Raw genomic sequence first — 10,690 nt, 5'->3', positions numbered from 1 at the left:
CTGTGTCTGTCTGCTTGTGTGAGTGTGTGTCTGTGTGTGCTCGTCTCTCTCGCTCGCTCTCTCTCTCTCTCTCACACACACACACACAGGCACATGCAGACAGATAGACAGACAGACAGACAGAGGAGACCGGCATGGGCAGCCAGGTTACTGCATGGCCAAGATATCCATGGATGTATATGGAGAATCCTGCTAAAGAGAGCTTCTGTCACAGTCAGTCTTCTGGATAACCCTCCTCTCAGTATTTTTCCACTCACCTGCCAGCCACTGCCACCAATCAGCCAACTCCCACCACCTGTTCCACTCACCTGCTCCTGATCACTCATTAAGCCAGTATTTAAACCTTCACCACTCACTCACTCGCTGCCAGATTGTTCTTCGCTTCTCGATACAGGACTCTCCAGCACTCGTTCCCGGACTGATTGCCTGGTGGCGACCCGGCCTGTCTCTGACCAACCTGCCTCGTTTCTGTCCCGGTAATCACCTCAGCCTTCTGTCTCTGACCATGAGTTTTGTCCCTGTCCTTCCTGGATCCTGTCTGCTCATGGGTCCCCTGGCTTTCGGCTGCTTTGATTTCCCTGGGCTGGTTTCCTGAACCTCCGCCTGACTCTCCCACTGCCTGCTCCCTCCCGGTTCATCTGTCTCAGTGCTCACCTGGTTCCGGACCCACTGCAGTCCTCACTGTACCGCCAGCTCCCATTGAACTGTCCTGTGTGTGACTTCTCCTTCCTCGCTCCAATCACTGGCTTGTCGACCTGGCTTCATCAGCTGGAGTCCTGGGTCGTCCTCCAAACAGAATTCAAACCAGGTTGTTTGTTCTGAACTGCACTTGCCTGCTTGCCAAGGATAATAAGTGACTGACTGACTGTATGCTGTCTTTGGGTCCAAAACACTCGTGTCAAAGCTTCTGCCTCCCTTGTCCCCCTGGTGGGGGGAAAAAAAAAGTTATGGGAGAGGGGAGAAACAAAGACTAACTTTCAGGGAGGTCGACGGTAAACACCATAACTAATTGTCTAATGGCTAAATTGGATTGAAGATTGATAATGCACCTACCTGCCTCAGTCACAAAGCAAAAAGGTGATGGGTTGATGTGTTTTTAAAGATTGGAAAATGGCATTTTAAGGCTAAACCATACATAGACTTCACTGGCCAAAACTGATGCAAACCTACAGAATAATCAAATTTTAAAAAAAGCACCTGCCCTTTAAGTACTCACAGGCCAGTCTGAGTAGCTGAAAATGACAATCATGCAAGTACAAGCTTTGATGAATGTGTATTTAATTAAAGTTCTATTTTCATGTGAAAGGTTAAGTAATTGTGATCAAACTGTCCGACTTGCCACTACCCTGTCGAGCATTTTTGTGTCTGAGCCTTTTTTCTTTTTGGTTTCTCACCCCACACTTTTTTTTTTTTTTTTTTTTTTAAATCGCTCTCATCAGTATTGTTTCCGGCTATAGCAGGCATCTGTTTTCACTGAAACAGCTCTGTGAAAAACGCTGTTAACACTGTATGATTCCTGTCCCGGAACAGGCAATGACATAGACCAAGTTAGCTGGTGAAGCAGAGTGCAGCATCTAAAATCTAAACGCCAAAATATGTAGCTTTTTCCAGCATTTTGTATCATGTGTACAGCATATTAACCTTGAACCGGCCATTTATTCCTGCCATGTCTCAGTATTCTTCCCACTGTATTGACCTCGAACTATGACATGGTCTAAAAATATATCGATGTGGGTAGATATGTATGATTGGGCATAGAATCGTTTTAGTATGATGATAGACCTGGTGTTTTTCCATATCAGATTTGTTTGCACAACCACCGTCTAAATTAGTGACCATCTCTACCTCTTGTCTTATAGTAAGTGCTCAGCATTGCTGTAATGATACTGTGGGGCATCATGATGCCTTGTGACCATTTTTCGTTCACTGTCTAACTTTTGAAGCTAATTAATTTTTTTTTTTTTTTTTTTTTTTTTCCCCCAAGGAAAATTGAGTCTGAAATGGAATTGCAGCAGCAGTGTCTCAAATGACACACTTGTTTACTCCTTTACTTCTGAAGACAGAGTCACTGCCACAATGGTCGACTGCAACTGTGCCCCTTTCATGATAAGCACAGTAATTGCGAATAAAAGGCGCACAACACCTTACGTCTTACCCGACGCAACTTTGAATGCCCCCCCTTGTCCAGCCCATGTCAATGCCTAATGGCTTTGCAATTGGCTTTTAAAAGCTGCAATGTTCTGGCCTTTAACCCCCAAACTCTTTCTTTCTGCATCCACGACATTGTATTTCCCTGTACTCTTTTCTGTCACAGCACTTTGCTCAGAGAACACAATTGAATTTGTGTGACTTGACCGGTAAATAGTGGAGTGGCCCACTTAATTTTAAAAAGCACAACACACTTGCATACTGAAGCGCTCCAAAGATAGAATTTGAACTTCGCTATATGGCTTGTTTGTGGTTGCAGTGCTCTCTGAGAAGGCCATTAGCTGCTCTGACCTGTGCAGTTAAGAGGTGTCAACCATGATTTGTATGGTACATCTTTGGTCTCCATGGTTCGGTGCTGATGGTTTTTAAAAGCTGCACTGGGGAGCTCTCGATTATCATCTACTTATGGACCATCACTGCTCTTGGCTTCTTGTCATTCACTTCACCTGCTTTAGTTCTTCACACATGAGGTCAAGCATGACATTAGGGCTTTATTACTGAGTGTGCTCACGATCATGCACTGTGCAGTTTCCCAGCTCGTGATAGAACTGTCCCATCTTTACAAAGTGAAGTTTCTGAAACCGGTGGTTGAATGCTTTTGCGGGGTCATCTGCGATCTTTCCAGCGCACTTCCGGGTTCTGACTTCACGCAGCTTCTTGAATGAGAGTAGCCGCTGCTGGCATCCTTTCTGACTGGTAGATCAATAAAACTGGATCAGAATTGGTTTTCTGCAGCTGCGTCTCTTTGTCTATGTTCTGTTCTGTTCTTTTTTTTTTTTTTTTTATAAACTCAGCAGTCAGAATATTAGTGAGTCATTTTGGCAGCACATTCATTCCCTTAAATGTCTATCTGATGCTTTTTTCCACATGTTTGTGGCCACATGTGGTGAGCCTACCTCTCAAGTCCACAAAAAGCTCTGTTCATTGGCTTTATTTCAGAAAAAGTCTTATACTTGATATAAAAATGTAGCCAGCTGATGATGTTTCACTATGTGACAAATTATCCAGCAGCTGCTACTAATTTAGAATTCTACATGCTTGAATGCAAAATGTATAACGCTGCAACTGGTTGTGCTGCTTGCAGGTAGGATGTACACCATATTTGACCTGACTTTCTACATCCTTGTGAGACATGTGACATTAAAATGATTTTCATTGTGTATACAGTATATACAGCTTATCCTATATCTTCTATTTAGGTTGTGGCATGTTGATACATATTGGGCAGTGAGGTATGCCCCTTATTCTCACAGGAATATTTTTAAGTTGGAGAGATCATTAGCCTCTAACAAATTAAATCCTGTAATTCTTTTTTTCAAAATAAATGTTCCTTATGTCCTTATGGAAGGCTTTGGATGGAAGGGTGTCTTGGGGGCTGGATTTAAGGTGATTAAAAAATGTAAGCTCTCCGTTGAATATTAATTTTGAGTTGGTGTTTTTGGTTTGGTGTGCATGTAAAATGCATTTGTAGAACTGTGCATGTAAAGACCCTGTTGGATGTTTGTCCCAATGGGTAGAGCGATGATGACCGATTGGATCCCATACTTTACTACCACGTCATGGGCTAGGTGACACTACAAAGTAGTACCAAAAAGGAGATTTGGAGATTTTAAGATCTTCTCTTAATTGAGTTTAGGGCTCTACAAGCTTTTACTTTTCATGCATTGACTACCATGGTGAGAATCTCAGATTGTCCAGCTGCTTCTGTAGAACAGGGTCATCGGCATAGAATAGAGACTTCACCCCCCTATCCAGGAAGGAGCAATCGGCAGCACCACACTGATCCAACTAAACAGGAAGTTAATTTATGTGCACATAAAGTTGGGCTTAAATTACAATCCTGACGAACTCCACCTCTTTGGTGAAAAATTTGTCTTAAATTTCAATTTGCTTCAGCTGACTTAATTAGAGATTAAGATTAGTTAGGTTAATTAGAGATTAGAGTCAAAAGCTCAGTTGAAATCATACAAGTGAATAGCTTACCACTGTTTGTTTAGTGTACGTGGTGTTAATAAAAGAGTGATGGGTATATACATGGTTGGCAGTATGATGTTGTGGAAGGAATCTAGTATTTTATTTAAAATACTACAGAATAATTTAGAGACAGCTGCTGACTGCTGACACAGATGCCACAGTAGTTATTGGGGACTGACTTGTCCCTACTCTTACGAGTGGGGGAAATTAGCCCTTTATGCCAGATGTCAGGAAAACATCCTGACTGCAATACAATATCGAACAATTTTAACTGCACCCTGCATCTCTGGGATGTTGCATTTGAGTATTTCACATTCAATGCTGTCTGGACTAAAAGCTTTCCTTGGCAAAAGAGTTTGTCTGTGTGGTCAATTCTTCCCAATTAACTTGGAAAACAACAGGATTTCTCTCTCTCTCTTTCTCTAATTGACTTCTTTCAATGGGAGGAGTAGCAATGTCACCTGCTTGGACCAAGAGGATCTTTATATAAATTGAGGACTGGCAGCATTCTGCTGTCAGAACATCATGGTTAATTGCCTAGTTATATATACAGTATGTATACTGTACATATATCCTTTGTTGTAGACCAACATTTTCTGCCTCTCAGTTCTTTTAGTTTTCTGCAACTTCAGTTTTATATTTAGACTTCACTTTTTATTGTACTTAATTTGAGTTCTTCAGTAAAGTATCACTACTTACCTTCCCCTGTATCTGTGTGTCTGCGTCGGTGTCCCTCCACCTACCTTGTGTCAGAACTGTGCATCATCCAGTATTCTTCATAAAACCTTTTTTTAGACTTCCTGTTAAGCAAATGAAAGCGAATGATCCCACATACATTATTATTGCTTAGGAGAAGTGTGCTGTCAAAGACCGTCTGTGTCGAAAAGCAAGAGACAGTTCAAATTACCCTGGTCAACATGGTGATGATTATGCTGTCTTCTTGCCTTTGTGCCATGCCAATTATACTTCCGGAGGTGCAAGAATTGTGAACTCTCAGCCAATCAACACAGTGGTTGTTCCCCTAGAAAGTGAACTCCTGAGAGGGTTCTTTTAGCAAAGATGACTTGTCTTTAACGCTGCTCACTTTTTCTCAGCCTGTGAATAGGAATTAGGGTTATCAGGGCATCAAAGTGCACTTTTCAGATGTTAATACTCATTTTCCCATTTTAGATTGCAAATATAGACATGGGGTAAGTTTCTCCACAGCAGCTTTTCCACTTTTATGTCCCAGTGTAAGAAGTAAAATACAGTCAGATTATAGAGAGGTAACAAGTAATGTTAAGGCTGAATGATTTGAGACCAATGTTACAGAAAAACATAATAAATAAATAAATAAATAAATTCACTTAATATATTAAACTTGAAGCCTGTATTTGTAGTTTATCTAGTTTCAACACTAATGGAGTCTGATAAAATAATACAGTTGCTTGTTGTTGAGGCCCTTTCTTTTTTCTCTAAATCAATCAGAAGTCAATTTGCACGCCTCGTTTTCTCCTTTCACAATTTCACATGTATCAAAGGCAGAGCCGGCAACTTTCTCTAGAAGCACTTTTTGTTATATTGGTTGAAATTCCCATAACAGCTGACAGCAAAAAATAAATGAAGTAATTTGACAAAAAAAACATTTCTAGCTCTTTGGCTGGGTTAGGTCATAGGACTCTAATAATCATTTGGTCCGAATTAAATGACTAAACCGCCAACCTGACGGTCTACCTATGTACCTGCCCACCTGATGATAATAATGACATTCTGCCTTTAAGTTACATCTGACAGCGTTTTGATATCCAAGTGACAATACCTAATGTTACCTTTGACAGCTCTGCACTCTCTCTGCTTAACCTAACGTTCCTTTCACAGTCTAATGTTAACGTTATTTTCACACACCAACATGCTAAGCTGCTTCATAGGTTTTAACATTTTTGAGGTTATAAGCCTAAACAGATTGTTTCATATTATATTATATATTATATGATTGCTTAAAAGTTTAACTGGGAGATTTGGACAACTCTGTTCAATGACTACCTGCAAGCTAGATGTCTGAAAACTGCCACTGTCACTCCCTTCACACACTTTCTGTCTGATTGGTAACGTGTTTGCGCAACTCTTAACAGAGCTGGGAAGGAAGCAAAATAGCCCTTTTCTTAGCTACCGCCATCGTCAGCTCTGGAAAAAAGTATTGCTGCATCCCAAATTGCATGCACAGGGCAGCGACAGGCACTCTATCGGTCTTTTATGAAGTAGCGTTCTTCCCTCTACAAAACTGTCTTCAGCATAGAGTAAATGTACGGCATCCACATGCAGAGAGTGAGCATATTAACCAGACAAAAGTCAAGATTTCTTTTTTCGTTGATGGACCAAAGCAGAATTAATGTTAATTAGCAGCTGAATAAATTTGCTGGTGACAGTTATCGCAGTTGTTAAATTTTTAACTTATTACATTTTGTTAAGACACTGTTAAGTAAGTTACAGCGTAATTAAAATCATGGCTATTGAAATTTGCAAATGTCACTCTTTTGAATTGCATGTTTGAAAATGATTATTCATTCAACCCTAGACAATGTGCTGATTACATAAATACCATGTTGCATCAAGCAACTTAATTAAAGACATGCCCTCAAAATATGATGATCAAGCATATAGCAAAATAGGATACATGATTACCGCCATATCTGGCAGTACAATGCAGAGAGCAAAGGAGCTTGTTGGGGTGATGTGTGCAGCATATGTTCATACCTCAGGAGGCTACTACAATGAATGCTTATTATGTGTGCTACAAACTTTGTGCTTAGAATCACCCTCTGTGCAAATGTGTGCTTTATAATGACTTTTTTTTTCCTGTCATCTCTCACAAGGCCATGGAATCCTCTCAGGTATTTGAATCTTTGTTTTTGTAGATTCAACCAGAATCCTTACCTTTTACTTTTTTGTCAGTCACATGCCTCCTTCAGCTGCCCTCACTGCGGCTATACTGATAGAACTGTAGAACTGTATCTGCGCTGTGGGGAGAGCTTCAGAGGGTGCTGTAATAAATGCAGTTGGCTGAGAGAGAGGTGAGATGCACATGGAATTGCTTGCAGCTTACCTTCACACACTCTGAACTCTTTACTCCAATGAGCTACTGTTCCCCCCCCCAATAAATGACATATCATTGAAACTGTGCCAAACTGCCATGCTTCAACCCTTCAATACCCAGCCTGCGGTGTCTGGAAGAAAAATGAAAGAAAGAAAAAAAAAAAAAACCCAAAAAGCAAAGCACTTTGATGAATGCCAGCGACGTTGTGTTTTCTTATAGTTTGAGAAAATGGATTGTAAGACATCTACAACATAAAATTGAACTGCGACAAGGCCCTATGCAGTCTGTGGAAATCCCATTCCCCTCAACCTCCCTCCCCATTATCTTCACTTTTTGTCCCACTTCCTCTTCCTGTCTCTTTTACTCTGTCATTTTTCCCCCATGGGGCTGAAAATGCTAATTCCTCCAAAGGAGTCATTGGATTCTGCTTGCCTCAGTAACTTTTATCCCCAGATCCCACATTGGATATATTCCATGATGTGTTTTTGTCAGTGATGGAGCGTAAATTACATCCTGTATAAAACAAATCCAGTCCATACATAGATCACAGCAAGAGTTTATTTGTTAGGCAGATACACAGGTGTCTCCTCTGCCTCTATGTTCCTTTTGCTCTTCTTTCTCTACCACTAATGGGGGTGCATGCCCAGCCATCTGTGAAGGACAAGGGAACCTTTTGGCCGAGACAAATCGCTTTGGAGCAGGGCTGTAGCCTCCCACCACCGCCCCATCCCCATGCTCTCCACGCACATACACACAGATGAACACGCATACAAACACACTGTCCCTCTCCCTCCAGGGTAACAAGGGAAGCGTCTGTGTTGGGTCCATAGTGTTCCATCAGGAGTCAGCCAACTGAGCCACTGGTCTAATCCCTACCAGCAGCCCACATGGCCGCGCTGCCAAGTTCCAATTAGACCCATAAAAAAGTCCTCCATTTTTTTTCTGAACGAAGACCTTTATGAGGGGTGTGCCTAGCCCTCCGTGACCCACCGACCACCCGATATAACAACTTGGCTATAAAAGCAAGACAAGATGGGGAAACAGGCCAGAATTATAACACACCCCCGAGGGGTGACACTTGTGAGGGGCAAACAAAACACTCTCCTCCCGGTGGGAAACAAAGTCATAACTGCCTGCTCTGCGAGCTGCAGTGACTTGAAGAGGCACAGTTCAACCTCGGAGCCTTTGAAAGCCATACAATTATTGCTTGAAGTCGTGGCGACTGGAAGGTTTAGCAAAATGCTCAGTACTATGTAGACAATTATTTATTGGTAATTGTTCACTGCAACTGTGTAATGTCTCATTTCAAGCATACTGATAGTGGATTTCATCGTGGGTCAGGGACACCAATAAATGTTTCTGTGAACCATTATCATTTACATTTCCTGAGCTGGTATATTGAGAATTTAAATTTTCAAATTCCACTGCTCTTTCTTTCAACTTGTGGTCTGCAGGATCCAACTATCCAAGGGTTCTATAGAAGGTGTCACGTGGAGGGTAAGGACCACTGATCAGAAATTATGACTACAGAGCTTTTCCCTAAGTTAGAGGCTGACAGAAGCCATAACAATGGATTTATACTTCCCTATCTTCTATAAACAGGACCAATATACTGTAAATGGAGACAGGCTCTTAATAGCACTAGCTCTTCAGAGGTAAAGAGTTCTGCTGACAACAGTGTCATCGATAGTGCCTCCATGTGTAAGTGTATGGGGTGTTGCATTGCCTGTGTCCAAACCTACTAATGTCCTGAGCGACCTTGCTTAATAAAGACCCTTGGATTGATCCCCTCTCCCTGTCCATTGCTGAAGCACTGAGGCTTGAAGTATACATTTGCGCGCCGCATTACACCCCCTAATAGGCAGTCAGTCAAAATAACATGCTGCCCGAAATGTCAGCGTTTACCTTTTGTAATGACCAAGCTTCCAACGAAATTAATAGTTTCTCAAGCTAGTCTCTGTAGCTGAGTGTCTTCAAACTGTCAGAGGCAGAGACCCTGAAACCACCAACACACACAGGCACACACACACACACACACACACACACACACACACACACACACACACACACATAAACACATATCTCTATAGTCCTTCACAAATATGCGCTATTACACAACTTCCTAGTCCTGGAAGTCAATGAAACGTAGTATGACTGAGGTTTTGATTTGATGGACTCATGTTTGAAGCTGCTGTGCTGAAAGAATTCCGCTGTGAAGTGCTGACTCTGTCCAACACGATCTTTTCAGTAGCGCCTCTGCAGTTCTGAGAGGATTGTGGTCTGTCTCAATATATTGCACCAAAATGACACCTGATCTTGTTAAGAAGTATTCTTAAAAATGGCTAATATCAATATTAAAATCAAAACAATATCTCTTGATAGAATTAGAATACATAATAGCTACTTGATTTTTGTTTCACTTCTATAGAGCGGAAAATGAAAATGAGTGTGGACGAGACAAAGTGAATGAGAAATTATGCTTTATTGGATTTCAGTGAACCTGTAACCATTTGACTCACCCTCCCAGGGCATAATGCCAAATAATCACTCCTTAGGTTGTGATGCTCTAGTCTGAACACATGTATGCTGCGCACCCACACGCTCACCCTCTTTTAAACAAATGAGAAGGTAAAAGCCCACCGTCACCCCGACTGAATGGTTCAGGTTCATTTTCTTTCACGAAACTGTGTTTACATATGCAAACACACATTGATTGTGTTGTCAGGTGGATCAGTGAAGTCTGTCTCTGATAGTTCCCTCTGGGTCACTAACACAAATCACAGGTGTAGTCACACTAATTTTCAAGTTATTCAAAATATCCAGAATCTGAATTAATTTGCTGAGAATATGATGTGTAAGAGGGGCAGCATGGTGATGATGTGGTTAGCACTGTTGCCTCACAGCAAGAAGGTCCCGGGTTCAAATCCCGGTTTGAACCCAGGGTCTTTCTGTGTGGAGTTTGCATGTTCTCCCCATGCTAGCGTGGGTTCTCTCTCCGGCTTCCTCCCACAATCCAAAAACATGCACATTAGGTTAATTGGTAACTCTAAACTCTCTCCGTAGGTGTGAGTGTGAGTGTGAATGGTCTGTCTCTGTATGTGGCCCTGCAATGGCCCTCTCGCCCAATGTCAGCTGGGATAGGCTCCAGCTCCCCCGTGACCCTGACGGATAAGCGGTATAGAAAATGAGATGAGATGATGTGTAAGATGCAACTGTTAGAATCTACTTCAAAAAATCTTCACACACTGTATGTTAAAAGCTGAAGTGCAGCCACACTCAGATGTATGCATCCACTTACCCTTGAGCACATTTACACATCCCAATGTTCTCAACTCTTTCTAAAACTTACTCAGTATTTAAAGACCCCCACTTGGCTATGTTCAGTGATCATATGCATAAACAGGAGCTGCTATTAGTGTGCCACCAGAGTGCATT

This window comes from Pempheris klunzingeri, chromosome 23 (genome assembly GCF_042242105.1).
Source record: "Pempheris klunzingeri isolate RE-2024b chromosome 23, fPemKlu1.hap1, whole genome shotgun sequence".
Taxonomy (NCBI): domain Eukaryota; kingdom Metazoa; phylum Chordata; class Actinopteri; order Acropomatiformes; family Pempheridae; genus Pempheris; species Pempheris klunzingeri.
Note: the sequence above shows the minus strand (reverse complement) of the source record.